This window comes from Stenella coeruleoalba (assembly GCF_951394435.1).
Source record: "Stenella coeruleoalba genome assembly, chromosome: 10".
Lineage (NCBI taxonomy): Eukaryota > Metazoa > Chordata > Mammalia > Artiodactyla > Delphinidae > Stenella > Stenella coeruleoalba.
In genome coordinates, this window is record NC_137156.1 from 12,233,495 (window position 1) to 12,252,705 (window position 19,211).

General features: G+C 43.7%; 1 protein-coding gene across 5 annotated transcripts in view; it reads right to left on the bottom strand.

Moving 5' to 3' along the window:
* LOC307192126 (uncharacterized protein) overlaps positions 1–19,211 on the bottom strand; it is a 304,662-nt gene that overhangs the window by 238,907 nt on the left and 46,544 nt on the right. For all 5 annotated transcript variants that reach the window (XR_013829980.1, XR_013829981.1, XR_013829982.1 and 2 more), the window contains exon 3: positions 15,557–15,638. The gene's annotated coding sequence lies outside the window, so the exon portion shown is untranslated. The remainder of the gene's footprint in view (positions 1–15,556; positions 15,639–19,211) is intronic.

Here is a 19,211-nt window from a genome sequence, read left to right on the forward strand (position 1 = left end):
GCTATAACCAGTGACATAATTTGAGGCCATCCACAAACTTGTATATTCATACTTCATTTTTTATTTTTAAGAGATCTGAATATTTGACTGCTCTTCAGTAGGAATACTGGGAAGCCTTGATATTTCTCAAAGGGAAGAACGATTTGTCAGTCAGATAAATGTGTCCAAGCTACTTGACATACAGGAGCCCATTGTTTCAATGTTAAGTATTGAATTATGTTAGACAAAGATCAGAACGCTGCTTCTAACTTCCCAATGGATGCTAAAAATAGCTGGGATACTGCAGTTTCATTATCTGGAACAGGGGAGAGGAGACTTAAAAAAATTTTTAAAAAAAAGTCTAGCTGAGGGCCACTCAAAGTCAATCAAGGTCTATTTCAATAAATAGCAACTAAATGTAGTGGCTTAAACAAAGAAAGAGAAAAAATAGAAAGCATTTTCTATATTGGCTATTAAAATAAAGGACACCAAACATAAAACTCTATCCAACAAACAGCAAAATATAAAACCACATGCTGTAAGATTTTGATTATCTGGAGCCCTTTGGAAAGCAGCTGATAGCTGACTTCTTCTACATAGCTCAGGATTTATATTTTCAAGCAATGAATTTTTAAGACTTTAAATGGAAATCTCTCTAAAATAGATCACACTCTTTTATATATTCTTTAGCAGAGTATAAAGAACATAAGTTAACCTCTTCCTGACTTGGGATTTCAATTAATTCTTTTTAATATCAATTATTATACGGTCCTGTGTTAAGACAATGATGCCCTCAAAATCAGTTTTAAGTCCATGGGACTGTTTGCCTCTTTATTAGTCCCAGATTTCTGCGTTTATCAATATTTTCTCTCGCTACCTGCTGTCACTTCTCACTGCTGTCATATGTCCATCTTAAGTGGACATATGACACTTCCTCCTTCCTTATTGCTTTCAGTGATTGGTAAATCCAATCCAAGTTTGTTAAAGCTATTTATAAACTAGGAATAAATTGATTCTGAATGAACATTTGAGGGTTTGTGAGGAAGGGGTATGAGTCTTAGTGACTGAACTTTAAGATACATTTTATTCAGAGATTTATTTATTCATTTATTTATTTATTTATACTCTGCTGGTTCTCAACTATACCTGGTTATCAGTTGATGTGTAATACACTAAAACTTTTCATAAACTGTAAAGTGCTGTACAAATATAAGGTACTGTGGATATCTTTAGAGACTTTTGTATAACCTGCATCATTCCCGACCCATAGGCATGCCCAGCTGTTTTAGGCCCTGAACTGATCACGCTTGTCTACATACTGGTAGACAAGTTATTATTATGTGACTGAGCAAATACAGAAAGATGGTGCTGGGAGTGGATTTTATATTTAGGGCCCTGGATCATGGATTTCATATTTAGGGCCCCTAGTTAGCTAACAACTACTTGGTGCAACAAGCGCAGCAGGGCATCTTGGCCACCAGGCTGTTGCAGGCTGGGTACCGGTCCTGCCAAGTGGTTGAGATGTGCTTCTAGGCACATCTCTGTGATCCCTGGAGGTGGTGGGATCTGGGGCACCTGGAAGCCTCAGGCCGGCCTCTTTTTGCCTCGAGCAGACTTAGTCGTTTATCTCAGTTTGCTGTACAAATATTCTCACTTTCTCTGTGTGTCCTGGTGTGAAAATGTGCTGAGAAGGGCTGGCGTTAGGTAGCTATGCTGATTGCTAGGGGCCAGGCTCAGGGGTATGGATGGCTTATGCTTTCCCAGACCTGCTATCTCCTGGCAATGCTTTGTTCTTGTCACAGTAACAGGGACATCTATGTGATTGGGTGGTCCAAGAGGTCACTGTCACCAAGCTGCTGACCCAGCCCTCTGTGAGACAACCAAGCTGGTCCTAATATGTGGGAATTGTTTAAAATTAAGCTCATTTGGGACTTCCCTGGTGGCGCAGTGGTTAAGACTCTACGCTCCCAATGCAGGAGGTCTGGGTTCGATCCCTCATCAGGGAACTAGATCCTACATGCATGCCACAACTAAGAGTTTGCATGCCAAAACTAAGGAGCTGGCAAGACACAACTAAGAAGCCCACAAACCGCAACTAAGATCCGGTGCAATCAAATAAATAAATAAAAATAAATATTGAAAAAAAATTAAGCTCATTCAACGTGTGCTTATTGAGCACAGACACTGTGATAAACTCTGGAGACGCAAAGGTGGGGGACGTAGGACCCCCACCCAATGAACTTGAGAGGGAGACAGGTGTGTGATGATGTGATGGAGGAAAGCCCCACACAGTTGTGGCCTTCATAAGGGGACGCCTGTCCTTCCTTTATCCCCCAACCCAAACAAGAGATGAACATAGTGTGGCAACAACACCCCATGGCACGTTTGAACTCCTGGGTGGTATAACTGCTTATTACGTGATTGAAGAATCATGGGTCCGTGAAGCTGGTAATCCTGCCATTCTACCTGCAGGCCTCTAGTCCCAGTCTCTGGAGGCCCCCCAGGGCGTCTGACACGTTTAACCACAGAGCAGGAGAGCAGGTTTAACGTCGCTTCCTGCCACACTGCAGATGCAGACATGAAGTCAGCGAGGAAGCAGACACAGTACAGCAGTTTTCCTCTGAGCCAAACAGCCTTGCAAACAGTTTGTTAAGCCTGAAAACGGCACTCTGAGTTGAGATTTTTGTTGAGAACAGTTTGGAATTTGTCAGATTGACCCAATTGGACTTAAAAAAAATCTTAGTCAACCATTAGGATAATAAGTTTTGACCTACAAGAATAGGAGGAAACCAAACAAGTAAACAAAGCCCGTCCAAGGATAGCATCCTAAGTGCCTTGTTTTACAAATCCACGGAGATTTTCAGCTTCAAAAGGAAATACATTGGGCTTCCCTGGCGGCGCAGTGGTTAAGAATCTTCCTGCCAATGCAGGGGACGTGGGTTCGAGCTCTAGTCCAGGAAGATCCCACATGCCGTGGAGCAACGAAGCCCGTGTGCCACAACTACTTAGCCCATGCACCACAACTACTGAAGCCTGTGCGCCTAGAGCCCATGCTCCACAACAAGAGAAGCCACCGCAATGAGAAGCCCACGTACCACAATGAAGACCCAATGCAACCAAAAATAAAATAAAATTTAAAGAAAAAAAAAGGAAATATGTTTACTTACGATTCGAAGGTTGTGGTTTCCTTCTTAAACAAAGTGATATGAGATTTTGTTCAGATAAAACTTGAGGGCTTTGTTCCTCTGAATACCTAAACTCTTTAGATTGAAGCTGGGGTTTATTCCTTCTATCCAGTAATAAGGACAACTAACACTAGTTGAGCATTTGTTGGGGACTGTGACAACTGTCTACATGAATTATCTCTTGTTAATCTGAAATACAGGGCATTTTTGGTGAGTCATATTTTATATTGCTTTAGTGTTTCTCACAAACATTGCTTGAGAAAAGATTCAAGGGATACAAGAGAAAGAAAAATGGGCTATCTCAATACATATACGGCATCGCTGTTGTCTTGGCGATTAGCTGAAGCACAAGATTACTTTTGCAAACATGATCATTCCTCCTCCGAGACTAGCTATATTCTGAAGAGTTCACATGATCCAAGGACTGAAGCTGTGTTTGCTATACATTTGGATTCCTTCTTTGTACTGTATGGAACCCAATAATGTACCAGCAATGAACTCAGGTCTCCCATATTGAGAAAAATGCTACTTTGGCTGTGAGGAGGTTTCATGAGGCAAAGATTTTTAGACACCCTGAGCAGAATTTTGTGATTTTTCCAGGAAAGGTTCCTGTTTGCCAGGAAAGGTTCAGATGTCTGGAACATCTGAAGTACATGCGCTCCTGGATTAATGAATATTCCAAATTCAAGCAACTCAAGGATTGTGTTGAAAACAGGAAGTCTCCTCAGAGGCCTGGAGACCGGAAAGCAATTGCAGGGCTCTGCCTTTCCTTCTCCCAGGGCAGCCAGCTCACTGGGCTCCAGTCACACTGGCCTCCTTCAAGCCACACACAACCCTTCTCATGCCTCAGGGCCTTTGCACCAGCTGTACCTTCTGCCTGGAAGCCTCTCCCACCCCAGCTCTTTTTAAGCCTGATTATCATCATTCCCCAGGTCTTAGCTCAAAAATCAAGATGCTTTCCCTGACTCCCTTATCTAAGTTAGATCTCCCCAAGTGAAGGCATTTATTCTAATCTATGATTATCTTGTATGTTCACTTGTTTACCATCTGACTCCTTTCATTTCCACATAAGATCCATGACTACAGGGCCTGGGTCACGTTCACCACTGTATCTGCACTGCCCAGCACACTGCTCAGCACAGAGTCATGACTCCATGTGTACTGAGTGAGTGAATGAATGAATGAGTAAATTAATTAGTGAATAAATGAATAACATTGAATTTAGCTATTTTAACAAGATGGGGTATTATGAGATATCACATAAGCCTTCCTACATTTACAGTGTTGTTTCTCTGAAAGATGCCCCCACTGAGCATGCAACTTGGGAGTAATCGATAGACTACATACAAGGGTGAAAATGGGCTAGGACATAAAAAAGTGGGAATAACAATATGGAGATATTAAATGTGCCTCTGAAGAAGTGTAAGGAAAGTCTGCTTGCCCTTAAATAATCTTTGTCTGAAAATATCCCATCTCTCAAAATCTTGTCACTCATCACTGTTTCCCACTCTTGATATGACTTCTCCTGAGAAAATAGAAATGTCCACCCACATTCCTGAATGCCTCATGCTTCCCATAAAAATTGGGGTGGACAAGCAGGGGAGAAAGTATATTGGAGAGGTGTTAAAAAGCCTCCTTTTAGACCCTAATTCTATGGTCTGTTTTAAGGGAGAAACTCCTATCTTAAGCCTTAGGCTTTTGAATCTGTGAAAGTCTGAAACTAACACAGTAAGCTGTTGTCTACTAGGAAATGAAGCAAACAAATATAATGCTAATTTGATGGGTGGAGGAAGGAGGATATTTATTATGAGAAGCCCAGAGTTGCCTGCAGGCTGTGGGAGAATATGGGCTTCTGGAGGAGGGGGAGAAGACTGGAGGAGTTTGAAAGAGGAAAACAAAGTCCTCTCATTCTGAGACCCTTCCCCAGAGACTAAGAGGCTCGGGTGGAGCTTGGGGGTTAAAGGGAAAGGACAGGAGCTGCCCTTTGGGAAAGTTCTTGGATCTGTGCTTCTAACCCCGTTTGCAGCAAAGCTACTGGAATTCTCCAAGGCTTAAGAATAAGAGAAGCACTGTGGCCTCAACTGTGTAGAAAGAAAGATGTTGGCAATGCTTAAAGGTTCTTGTGTCAACATAAGGGGAAGTGGGAAGCTGACTCCCTGCTGCTGAGACCTGTCCCCAGGTCTTGGGGACACATTCTTGGATTCAAATCTACCAACATAAGCTCCAAAGAGTCACCATCTCTTTTAATAAGTCCTAAGTACCACTTGAGGGGTGTCAGGTACCATAAAGATCTAGAGAGGGAAAAATGCACTTCCAGATGTGGGTCAGAAAGGCTTCAGGAAAGAGCTGACTATGAGAGCTGACTATCCATGTAGACCTTTGCTGGATAGAGAAAGAGAAGCTCTGGGGTAGAGAGACCAAAACAGCAAGAGCAAAGACATGGAAGAAGCAACACAGGGGCAGCTGCTAGAGGCTGATGTGGAGACCTGCTGTATTTGGCTGGGAGGAGAGGAGGAAGTCCACTGGCCGCTGGGCACCATGGAAGTGGAAGCGATGTCAGCAAGGAGAACAGTGAAAAAGCAGATGCTGACGACAAAGGGGACACACCTGAAAAATACCACCTTTTCCAAAGATTGATGGGTTTTAACTCTCCCGAGTGAGGTATTCATTTATTTACCAACAGATATTTGTTGAATTTCTACTATGTTGCCAGGTACTATTCTAGCTTTGGGGAGAAAGCAGGGGTCATTATAGACAAAAGTCCCTTCTTCCATGGAGTTTGCATTCTAGTGGGGAGCAGAACAGAGCCAGGCCAGGGAATGACGTGTCAGGTAGAGTCAGTGGCACAGGGACCATTTTGTCTCATGCCTGCAAAAGCAGACAATTCTCCTTCCCAAGGAGTCACTTACTCATTCATTCATTATTTATTCATTCACTTTGCTTTTTAAAATTTTTTTGCCAGATACTGTGCTAGGCACTGGAGCAGAGCTATAAACAAGACAAGTAAAATCCATCCCTTTGGGAGCTCATGGTATAGTAAACATGCAGCAGATAAATAATATAATTGGAAGTATGATCATTGTGATGGAGAAAAATAGCAGGGAGAGAGGGGGAATTCCCTGGTGGCGCAGGGGAAATTCCCTGATGGCAAGCGGGTTCTTAAGCGGTTAAGAATCCGCTTGCCAATGCAGGGGACATGGGTTTGATCCCTGGTCTGGGAAGATCCCACATGCCGAGGAGCAACTAAGCCCCTGTGCCACAACTACTGAGCCTGCACTCTAGAGCCCACAAGCCACAACTACTGAGCCCATGTGCCACAACTACTGAAGCCCACATGCCATAGAGCTTGCCCACCACAACTACTGAGCCCATGCTCTGCAACTAATGAGCTCACATGCTGCAACTACTGAAGCCCACGCACCTAGAACCTGAGCTCCGCAACAAGAGAAGCCACTGCAATGAGAAGCCCACGCGCTGCAATGAATAGTACCCCCATTCGCCACAACTAGAGAAAGCCCACACACAGCAAAGACCCAACACAGCCAAAAAAAAGAGAGAAGTGAGCGGGTTCTGAGGGGATGATTGAACAGAGAAGGGATGAACCATGTGCCAATGGGTGAAGAGTAATCCAGAGGAGAGGAAAGCAAGGGCAAATGCCCGGGACAGACTGAGCTTCAAGTGTCACGGAACATAAGTTCATGGGTTGTTATATCTCTCCTCTCCTCTCCTCTTTCCTTTCTTTCCTTCACTTCTTTTAAACACACTCTACTTCTTAGTAAGGACCTGCGTAAATCAAGGCCCCTCTTACTACAAGGGGAGAAACAGTGTGACATCATGGAAAGAGACCACTGGTGTCTAGTTAGAAGACTTGCCTTTGTTTTCTCATCTGCAAAATTGGGGTCGCAGTCCATATGTTCCAGTCTCTTGTTCACAAGCATCGAGCCTCTGCTTCGTGATGGAAGAGGTACCAACAAATGTTCTTAAGAGGGAAGGAAGGTGAGCTTCTGCCCCCTGCCTGGCTGGCTTCCTCCACACATTCTGGATCCTCTCTAGTTCCATGGCTGCATGTAGTGACCAGGGCGGGAAAGAATTCCACTGGACCGCCTCAAGGTCTGTGCCATAGAGTTGAAAGTTTTGCTGATGTGTGTGGTAGTGATCAGCGAAGGCACTTTGGACCCTTGCCTGGTACCCAGTAGGAGGCACAGAAGTTCTGAGAGCTGGAAGCTGGAAAGAGCTGGTCTGGGGTCCCAAGAGGTGACTCCTTCTCAGTGCATACAGCAGGGGCATATTGGTGTGATAGGCAGGGGATCCCTGCATGGCTACAGGCACCATTAGTTGGTTCACTTTCATTCGGTTTCCCCTGAACCCCTGACTCTATGCACTGCAGTGTGGACCAGGGGTTCTAGCCTGCGAGTCTGGTCTGCAGCATCAGTGCCTCACTGGGGCGGAGAGTGGAGCTTTTACTGATGAAGAGAGTGAGGCTCAGGCCGAGGGAGGGACTTGCCCAGGGCTACGCAGTGGTAGGACAAAAACTTGAGTCCAACTTCCCTGATATAGGATGGGATCTTAAAGGAAGACTGTTATGCTGAAAGAGGAGGTAGAAGCATCCTAAACTTCCAAAGACAGCCTTCCCCGTGGCAGTGACTCTGCACCCTGACTGCACAGAACAATCACCAGGGGAGCTTTTAAAATTCCCGGTGCCCAAGTCTCACCCCAGGCCAAATAAAACAGTATTTCTGGGGCTGAGTCCAGACACCAGTGTTTTTTAAAGCGTCCCAGATGGTGCCAACGTGCCACCAAGGTTGAGAAGCACTATCTAATGGCAAGCTTGCGGATGGCTGTTGAAAATAAAAATACAGTCATTTAGAAACTCTCTCTAAAACAAAAAATAATACTGATAATTTGCTCCTTCTTCTTTTCCTGGTCAATTCAAAGCAGTCATTTTTCAAGATAAAAACCTGGGTTAAGGGGGTGTAAAAGCAGGAGTAAAATTTATAATAAATTACTAAGTGAGAACTAAAAGCCATAAATAATGTAAAAATGAGAAGAGCTGGAAGAACTAGGGCAGGAAGCAAAGCCAAGAAAACAGAGAGAGGTCGCTTGGGGAGGGTCTGTGGGTCTGAACACCAATGGGAGAAGGAAAGCTAGTGAGTGAGTCCTGCCTTTTTTTGTTGTTTTAAATTTTTATTCATTTATCTATTTCTTGGCTGTGTTGGGTCTTCGTTGCTGTTCACGGGTTTTCTCTAATTGCGGCAAGCAGGTGCTACTCTTTGTTGTGGTGTGCGGGCTTCTCATCACAGTGGATTCTCCTGTTGCAGAGCACAGGCCCTAGGCACGCAGGCTTTAGTAGTTGTGGCTCGCGGGCTCTAGAGTGCAGGCTCAGTAGCTGTGGCGCACAGGCTTAGTTGCTCCACAGTATGTGGGATCTTCCTGGACCAGGGATTGAACCCGTGTCCCCTGCATTGGCAGGTGGATTCTTAACCACTGTGCCGCCAGGGAAGTCTGGTCCTGCCTTTTTGAAACTTCAGAGCAATAAGCACCTTGGATACCTGAGGGAGCTCAGCCTTCACAAATGACTAACAAGCTCCACCACAGGCAGCCAGAGCCTCCCAGGAAGGATGGTCATGGCCCAGCGTGTCCAGGACTGAGCAGGGATGTTGTAAAGAGCAGTGGAAACGCAGTAACACTAGCCTCAGGCGTTCGCTCAGCTAGGAGGTGGGGTGTGGGGCAAAGTGTATCAGAATCCATGGGGGACAAAGAGGGGAGAGGGGCTTTGTTCAGCTTGAAGGGCTCGGGTGATTTGGACACACTCCTCCCCTCTCCTCTTCTGTCCTCCATCCCTCCGCTGAGAATCACTGTCCCGAAAAGGCTCCCCTGAAAGCCCCAAACATTCAGGAACTTTGTGATTAGCATATTGTTTTCACTTTCCAGGTGGCTCCCTGAATGACCAAACTGGTAAGGGTAGCAGGTAATGATTTCAAATCATTGGCACTTGAGGACCAACTTTAGTCTCAGTAGTGGTTCAGTCAAAACCTCTCAAGGGGAGGAACATCAGTCACTGTCCTTTGATCAACAAACAATAAATTCTCTGAGCAGATTTGCTTCTGACACATTCCCAGCAAGCTCAGGCTGTGAATGAAGATTTGTAAACTCCAGGTACTTTATTAAATGGTAATCGTTTCTTTGCTTTATGGTTTCAGAATAATCCTTCCTCTCTTAGACACAGTGCACTGAAGAGAGGACTTCCCAACGTAAGCTTCACTCGTCTGAACTGGTGATTCTTTATCATCAGTTAATTATGGTTGAAAGTTGAGAAGGTCCATGGGATTGCCGGGTGTTTGGGGACAAATGGAGATCACTGAGTTTCATAAGTGACCTCGATTAAACTGTAGTTGAGCTGGGGCAAGATAGTGAGCTGTGTATGTGGGTCAGCTTTGCTCTCAGGTATTGCAAGAGTTATGTGTGTGCAGTTCCCTACTTCAACCTCTTTGACCTGCAAAAAACCTTCTTGAGAAGATAGAGGAGTTTAGATTAAGAAGTACTCATCATGCTATCGGAAGACCTTGTCTCTAAGTCTAGAATATGTAAACAGTTACTACATGACTCTGGCTGAAGGGAAAAATCTGCATGAAGATTTTTCTACTTTCTTGGTATACTTTCATTCAGTGCCAAGTGGCATCTTTCCCTGCTTTATAATGTGGTATCGTTATGGACATGAATGTTCATTTACCCCACAAATTCATATGTTGAAGCCCTACCCCCCTGATGGGATGGTATTAGGAGGTGGGGCCTTTGGGAGGCAATTATGATTAGAGGCAGTCATGAGGCTGGAACAGTCATGAATGGGATTAGCATCCTTGTAAGTGTCATGAGAGAGCTTGCTTCCTCTCTCTGCTCTCTGCCACGTGAGGATACAATAAGTCACCACTCCAGAAGAGGAACCTCACCAGAGTCCAACCAGGCTGGCACCCTGACTGCAGACTTTCAGGCTCCAGATGTGCGAAAAATAAATTCCTCTTGTTTATAAGCCAGCCAGCCTATTGACTTTTTAATAGCAGCCTGAACTAAGACAGGTATATTTGAGAATGTTCTCAAAGCATTGACTGGAAAGGCAGATATTATTATCAAAGTGTGGTTAAACAAATATCAACACCCTCAGTGATTCACAGTGTTACTATGGTTTCCTGAAGAAAGAAAAAAAAGTTCCAAATTGGCAGATCGGCATAGTGGTGCATGATGAGATATCCTTTTGAATGTCTAGCTTAGGAAATGGGTGCCTTTGATGTGAGCGTGTGTAAACGTGCTTTTGACACCTGTGTGTAAATGCATAAAGCAAATATTGAGATGCCAGGCCAGCAGAAACTGCTTGGCATCCACATAAAAATTCCCAAACAAACCTTTAGCATCACAACTCTACAAAACGAATCCTACTGTTCCCATTGAATCATCTAAAATAAGAGGAGCTCTCTTTTGCCTGCACAGAATTAGTCAAGCTCCTCTTCTGCATGATTACATCTCTGGCAGAAGCTTCCTTTGGGCCTAACCCACTTATTTAAGCATGGCTAGTGTTGTATACTGGTCAATGGGAAAGGGATATCTTGTATCTCTTAAAAAACACAACAAGGTTGGGAAAAGAAGAAATAGTCACAAGTCGTTCGATTGGCAGCTGGGAGAAAAGTAAGCCACAGGCTCAGCAGTTGAGTATGTCACTGACCCCTGGGCTCATCCACAAGAGCACAGCAAGAAACAGGCTTACTGACAGAACATTCAGAATCCCCAAAGCTACCCGGCCCAAAGTCAAGCCATGTTCTGGGAGTCCACTGACAGCTGCCATATAGACTCCAATTGGGAAAGATCATGCCTTAAGGAGAAATAGTATGAGTTGGCAACCTTTCTGGTAAAGGCCCAGAGAGTAAAAATTTTAGATTTTGCCAACCATGCGGTCTCTATCACAACTCCTCAGTTTTGCCATTGTAGCACAAGAACAGCTACAGATGATACGTAAACAAATGGTCATGGTTATGTTCCAATAAAACTTTATTTACAAAAGCAGGCCCTGCACCAGGTTTGGCCGAGGGCCGAAGTTTGACAAACCTCTCCTCCCTGATTATATCATCGAGAACAGTATGGATGAGTGAAAGGTGCACATGTTCACCAATTACAGAATACGATTTTTAGAGGCAGCCTAGGGTAGCATGAATTCAGATCCCAGCTCCACCACTTCCTAGCTGGACAAACTTGAGCAAATTACTAAAGCACTCCATGCCTCAGTTTATCCATCTATACAATGAGGGCAATAATAGAACTTAGTGCTTGGGTAGTCCCAAAGCAGACCCTGAGGAAAGAACTTAGGTGCAGGTGATTACTTGAGAGGTGATCCCAGGAAGCACAAGTGAAGGAGGGGGGGCAAGTGAAACAGAGAGAACGTCATGCAGAGCCATCAAGGCGTGGGTCACTCCTGAGGGGAATGGGGCGTAACCATGCCGAGGACCCTCGGAGGTTCTGTGTAGGATGGAGCAACCAGGATGCTCATCACCGACAAGCAGTCCTCACTATCAGTCCACACGGAACAGTCCACTGGGACTGCAGGGGTAATCGGGGTGGACCGGGGACATGTGAGAGTGTCTGGCACAGTATTTCATGGGGTTATTAGAAAGATGATGTGAAATAATATTTGTGAATCACTTAGAAAAAAAACGCCTGGCATTTAGTAAGTACTATTTAAGTGACAGTCAAATAAAGAGTGGACATCCTTCGAAGCAGTAGGAAGAATATTAGGCATGACAAAAACTAAATTGTTGAAATTATGTATCTCTAAAGGCAATACTGGTTGAAAATTTAAATAAGTTCCACAGTGGATCATGAAGGAACACGAGAAATGTTGGGAAGGACGTAGGTATTATAGGCAGCGGCCGCTCCAACATTCTAAAGCTGTGACTTAGTACTCAATACTACATTAGCTAATGGCAGCGATGCAGAGTAACTCTAGTGAGGCTGCGGACAGGCTATCAAATAAAGCTCACACCATATTTAGTGTATGCAGAGCTGTTACGGTGGCATGGCAATCAGGCACAAATAATATGCCATTTGCATAAATTACTATAATTTGTATTACTTTTATACAAGCAAATAAAAGTTTTGCTCTTCTCACACTGTCTTCCAGTATCTAAAACTAGGAAGATATTGACCATTTATCCTAATACGGTTGAATCATCCCAACCACCTGTGTTCAAGGATGAGGGCCCTGAATTTTATCCCGTGTAGTTTGGGCTTCCCTTCCTGACTCTGAATTCCACTCATTCTCACTCTGCAGGTCTCTCCCAAATGCTCCCATCCATGGAGCTCACTTTTCCATGGAGTTTTAAAGCACACTCACATGTTCCCCCTTTTCTTTTCCTGAGTGTTCTGGCTGCCAATGGGCTCTGTCTGGGGAAGGGGCCACAGTCTTGTAACCATATTTTGGCAGGTTGGGGAGAAGGATCGGTGACCAAGGAGATCCTACTCAGGAGGGGACAGGGAGCACAGAGGGAAAGAGCACAGTAGCTTTAGCATCTAGAAGTCCAGGTGGATGGAAGGTGAAGCGTTGGTCTTAACGAGAAATAGGTGATGAAAAGACAGTGCTGGCACCAGTTGGTTCTTGTTTCCGGGATTCATCCGCAAAAACCTGGGCAACAATCTTTGGCACTGGTCAGGAGCTGTACAAATAAGCCTTTGATTACTTCCACAGGCAGGAGAAATGACCTAGAGTGGGAAGAGGAGGAAAGAGCCATACCTCCTACTCAACCTCGCCAGGCACCCATGTTACTAATGTAGAATAATCTTCACAGACATTTCTAGACAATAGCGTGTGTCTCAGTCAAAATGCTTTTGCTCACAAGAAAGAGAAACAAAACCAACTGAAAGTGGCTTAAGCTAACAGGAAATTTAGTGTTCTACAAAAGAAAACATCCATGGTCATTAAATTCATTGCTTCAAAACAAGGTCATCAAGGATCCGGATCCTATTCTGCCAGCCTGGGTGTATCATCCTCATCCTTAGGCTCACTCTCCCCATGGCTGAAGATGGCTGCTGCCTTTTTGTGCATCACACACAGACACAGCCACATTGAGAAGAAGAAGAGACCATGTGTTCGTAAATGTCTCTTTTCAGAGTGAGGAAACCTTTCCCAGAAGCCCCCCAGAAGATCTTCTCTCTCAACTCATGGGTCACAATGGACCACAGCTCAGTCCTAAACAATCCATGGGCAAGAGGAGTAGGAACACTGAGGTTGGCTTAGATGGGTTAGGATTTGCCCCTGTAGCTGGTCTGGGGTTGGGATCAACCTCCCCTGATTCATGTGAGGGAGAAATAGATTCCAAACCAAATTTGGAGCTCTGCCGACAAGGCAGCAGGTGGATGGAATGTTGCCTGACAACCGACAGTAGGATTTTAGAGAGATCATGAAGGCCCACCTGATACTCTTTTACTTCCTGAAAGCTTTCCTACTTATCTGCAGGTGGCTAAAACCTTTTTAAAGGTCCAGAGGCCTTTGAATACGCAATTTCAAAAGAAAAGCACAAACATATGAATATGGCTGGAAAATAGTGGGAGTTGCATGAGTTTCCCTTTATTGGGATGCATGCCTCCCCCACCATTCTTTGCGCCCATTATGGGCAGGAGACTACTATTCATTGTGTCCCCAGTATGCAGCTCAGGCTGACACTCATTTCCTGTCTTGCCAAGTCTCCCATGTGCCTATCTTGATGGGAACCATGATGAGACACAGTCCAGTCATGCATCCCAGACGTAAGTCTGACTTATCCTGGTCTAAATGGTTCCACCCCAGGCTGATTTGGTACCTTTTCTTGGTCCCAGTTCTTGACAACATATTTTTCAGAGAATTTATCCAAATGTAATGACTATACAGACACCCGCCCCTTAAGCCTGAGCTGTTGTTTTTCTCCTGCATATTTAGTCATAGCGTCTCCATTCTCCACCAGCATCAAGTTCCAGAAGACACTTCTCTGCTTTATCTTTAACCAAGTAACAGTCTACAGATTAGTTTGACATCTATTATTGTTATACCTCTATGGTTTTGCTTTTGGTTGAATTTATCATTTCCTCTAATACCTTGTTTTCTTAAGTTCACATTTCCTGCTTTCCCCACCAATCGTCTCCTCTCCTGAGACCCATAATCCCCACTGTTCTGTTCTTGCCAGTCATCATCTACCTATTATAAAGGAGCCTTCATCAAACTCGCATTTCTATCAGCAAAAGATAACCTGTGTCCACAAACACAAAATGGCACGGACATATACACACTACCAAGCGGAAAACAGACCGCTAGTGGGAAGCAGCTGCATAGCACAGGGACATCAGCTCGGGGCTTTGTGACCACCTGGAGGGGTGGGATAGGGAGGGTGGGAGGGAGGGAGACGCAAGAGGGAGGGGATATGGGGATATATGTATACGTATAGCTGATTCACTTTGTTATACAGCAGAAACTAACATGGCATTGTAAAGCAATTATACTCCAATAAAGATGTTAAAAAAAAAAAGTTAAGAGAAAGTACCAGAAAACAGTGCCTCACAGGGTGGCTGAACATATTGAATTTGATTTCCTTCAGCAGGTACCCCTTGCTGTTTACACAAGTACAGTTATTAAGACACCAGACATGATTTTCCTTGTAATAAAGTTTCTATATTCCTCTGCTCTTTGGAGAAAGTAATAAACTGCTGGGTACACAGCAAGTCCAATAAATACCCCCATACACTTAAAAAAAAATTAAAAAAGAGGCAGTACCAGACTTACAAACGTCTCATACAAATGGCCAATTTGTATGTACACCATCCCCCCACTCCCCATCACCTCCTTCAATGCATATAAACTAGGAATTGCAACATGCATAAATTCAGTGCTTGTAGAAGCCTACCAAGTGGAAACCTAATGTTCTTTTCCCTTCTACAGCTGATCCTATTTTGTACCCCATGCAAATGGATGCTGATATTTATATAACTTTAAAGGGCTTATAAAGTCCACAAAGGAATCTGACACCCATATTAAAGTTGTATCCTTAGTTCACCTCATTGTAGAAAAGTATTGCAAAATATTTGAAGTTAATTCCCATCTGGCCACCTCCACAATAGCTAACCACAGCAGGAGAACTTAGAGAAATGAATTCCAGGCATGCCTGATAATTTGTTTGCTGTATGACTTTAAGCGAAAGCTTTAACTTTCAATATATATGTGATTTTCAAAATAGGCTTCAGAAGAATACAGTGAATGTAACTGTTCCATTGAGGTGTGACAGACTGACAGGGTTCTTGGAGTCTGCTGTGGATTTTGTTGATTCATGAGGTTGGGTTATATTTTGCAAACTGTCTTTAATAGTGTTTATGTATATTATACATACATTGTAGGATCTTCTTTACTCCACTGTGGAGATTACTGCATAGGCTGTGAATGTCTATTCCCAGTGGAGCATGCTTTCTGCTCTGGAAAAAAAGAAACCATGAGTTGATCAGAGATGGGGTGTTAGAGCATATTTAAAGGCACAGAGACCAGTGGTAAGAATGAGTTTATGGAAATACTTAGTACCAGTCCCTAAGGGAGTAATCACAGATAGACTTTGAAGCTGCTTAAGAACTGGCAGCATCATAGATTTTTATAATCACCCTAGTAGCTGCACTAGATTAGCCTAATGTAGTTCTGGCACATAGAAGATGTACAATAACCACTTGTTGAACTGAGCTGAAGCTTAAGAAGAAGGACTGAGGCTTAGTACATGCAAGAGGGGAGGAGCAGCTAACCCTTTTTCAGAAATGAATTAAATCTCAATGCTCTTTTATCCGCTTCAGAGTTTGAAGTCTATTTTCCTATGGTCAGTGCTTACAGGGGAAGGAATGGGTAGCAGAAGAAGATACAGGAAGAGGTTATAAAGATAACAGTTCACACTTACTGGGAGCTTACTATAGACCGAATATTATGATGATGGCTTACCAGGACATCAGGGGAATGAAATGAAACTCTGGACCCGTTAGCTTTTAACTAACTTTGTTCTTTAATTATGAAATTAATTTCTAATATTTCTTCATAGTATTCCAATCTACCTGGGCATTTTAAAATAAAGCAAAGGCATTTTAGTTTGCTCTTATACTTGAAAACTCATGATGAAACAGTAATGAAGGATTTCATTATGTCAATGAAATGACAGCTGTGGATATAGCCAGACTGGTGTTGATTTATAAAGAAAAAAATTGATTGGCCAAATTTTAACATGGCTTTGGACATTAATCACAGTAGTCTTGAAAATAATTTATTCTAACCAGCCTGCCATTCTCCTCTGGGGCATGAAGAAGCAGTGTGCTTGGGGCTAAACAGGAGAGAAGGGCTTACTCATTCATTTATTTATTCAACAAATTGTTATTGGCTCTTATTAAGCGTCATGCACTGTGCTAAGCACAGCGGATACAACAATGACTAAAACTAACTCCTTCCTCCCAAGGAGCTCATGTCTAGAAGGGAACACAGATATGTAAACAATTAATGTCAATAGAGTATGAAAAAAATTTTAATGGATGAACTATCAAGTATAAGGAGCCTGTAAGAGGAGCATCTAATCCAGTCTTAGGGAAGAAAGGGAGAGAAGAGGAAGGCATCGAAAGCAAAGTCCTGAAGGATGACTTATCAGGAAGCCAAGAGCAGGGACAGGAACATTCCAGAGACAGGGAAGGAACCACCATCAAACAAAGGCCCCAAGATCATGGCTGTACACAGGAAGAAACAAAAACAGTGGTGGAGTCACATGGTGAAATGGGATGTTGATGTGGGCATTCAGGCCATATTCCTAAGGGCAACAGGACAATAATCATTAATCCAAGTGGTATAAATAATTGAAACGACCGCCAAAAGAACTAGGACAGCAGGCATATGAAATATGTCTCGTGAGGTTTGCAGCATGACTCCCAGCACTTGAGGCTCGTGACTTGCACTTGCACATAGTTGATTGCGTGAATCGAAATGTACACTAAAAGCGAACATTTAATGATATGTGCACATGTATATTCGTGTAGGCCTATTTACTATTGAGCTGCATGGAAATTGAGCCTAAATAACTATAATCAATAGTGCTTTTACAGAGTTAAGCCAATATTCTTTTCTCACCCTGTTAGCTCCTAAATATCTATTATCAATGAAATGTCATCAACTGTTCCTCAGCTCACAGCTCACTTGCAGATTATATACAAGTTAAAAGACAAAAATCCAATATATTATTTCCCAGGATCTGGGGTTCTTCCCATCACTTCACATGCTCCATGTTGAAATAACATTATGTATGAGTGAATCAAACAAGTGAGGTATTGTATGGTTAAACAGCAGTAAGGCAGCAAGTAGATTTTGAAACTATAATTAGTTTGTGGAGGAGCATTTTTATGGTGAGACATAAAAAGAACCACAGAGTAAAAGGCTTCTAAGGAAAGGCCAGAGACCATCTGGATGCATAAAAACAAGAGGGCTCATATGGTCATTAAAAAGTCTTTGGTTACTGTCATTTTATATCAGGGTTTCTCTCTTCTTTCTGTGAGTGTTTTTACACTAAGGGGAGTTGTACCTTTAGCAATGGAATAAACTGTGCAGTCCATAACAGTTTTGAACAAAAGTAATAAATCAATGGAAACAGAGTTGGCGAAGGCTATACATCAAAGATTGCCACCTCAGTAACTGCAAACACAGAAAGAGAAATCTTTGTAATTTGCATATTGACTAGTATGAGCTTCATTAGGCTGATGGGAGCTACAATGAGACAAGCTTCAGATCATCAGATGAACTAGCCCTAGAGGAACTGCGGAAGCCCAGGGCCCAGGCCAAAAGCAGGACAGCCTTTCTCCTACCACGCCTAGTTATGGGTTCCGTCACTATCTTACTGGTGGGGAAGGAGGGAGGGATGGATTGTTAGCAGTAGAACAACACAAGAGCTGTATCTGAACATTATTTCAAGTTTGCTGTGTATCTCCCTGCATATGAAGGACAGTGTCTCAGTCTTCTTCTTCTCTTTTGTTTCTTTCCATCCCTGGTGATCTGAAGTTATGCTATGAATGGTAATCAATGTCCACAAGAAAAAAATTTTTTGGTCCTTTTGATCATTTTTGCAAACCAGCAACGCTGGTATCACTTGGGTACTCGTTAGAAACAGCAGAATCTTGGGCCCTACCCCAGACCTACTGAATCAGAATCTGTATTTTAACAAGAAACCAGGTGGCCCCAATGATGTGGGTGAGCCACACTAAAGAATCTGAAGCACGTTGTGAGGCTCTAAGAAGCCACCATCATCCACCAGCATGGAGCCAGGAATGAAATCTTCACAACCTTCACGACAAGGGTCACCTGTTGGATGGATCCAGGACACCGGGAGAAGTGGAGCAGAAAGGGAAAACTGAAGGGAGAGGAATGTGCAGGGCCTCCCAGGAGCACACTGAGGCTGACTCTGAATGAACTGGGAGGTGACGCAGCAGGGTAAGTCACATTTTGTTCTATTCTTTGGGCTCTTCTTTACTTGTAATCAGCTTCTTGTAGAAACGCATCGCCTATATGTGTGCTATTTTATGTTATGAGATATGATGACTTATCTTTCGAGTTTTCTGAGGGTAACTTAGTCTTTTTTTTTTTGTTATATGTGGGCCTCTCACTGTTGTGGCCTCTCCCGTTGCAGAGCACAAGCTCCAGACACACAGGCCCAGCGGCCATGGCTCACGGGCCCAGCCGCTCCGCGGCACGCGGGATCCTCCTGGACCGGGGCACGAACCCGCGTCCCCTGCATCGGCAGGTGGACTCCCAACCACTGCGCCACCTGGGAAGCCCGTAACTTAGTCTTGTTTAAAAATGTTAGTTAGAGCACATACTTTGCTGGCTTTCACTGATCCCTGTTGATGCAGGACCCAAGTTCTCCACGTTTGCTCCACAACTATTCGGGAGACCTTCCCAAAGGAATTGCACATGTGCTCCCAAGCTGTTACCATGCGGCATCTGTAGGATCTCCTGGCCTTTTCTGGATAGACCCACCTTTACTA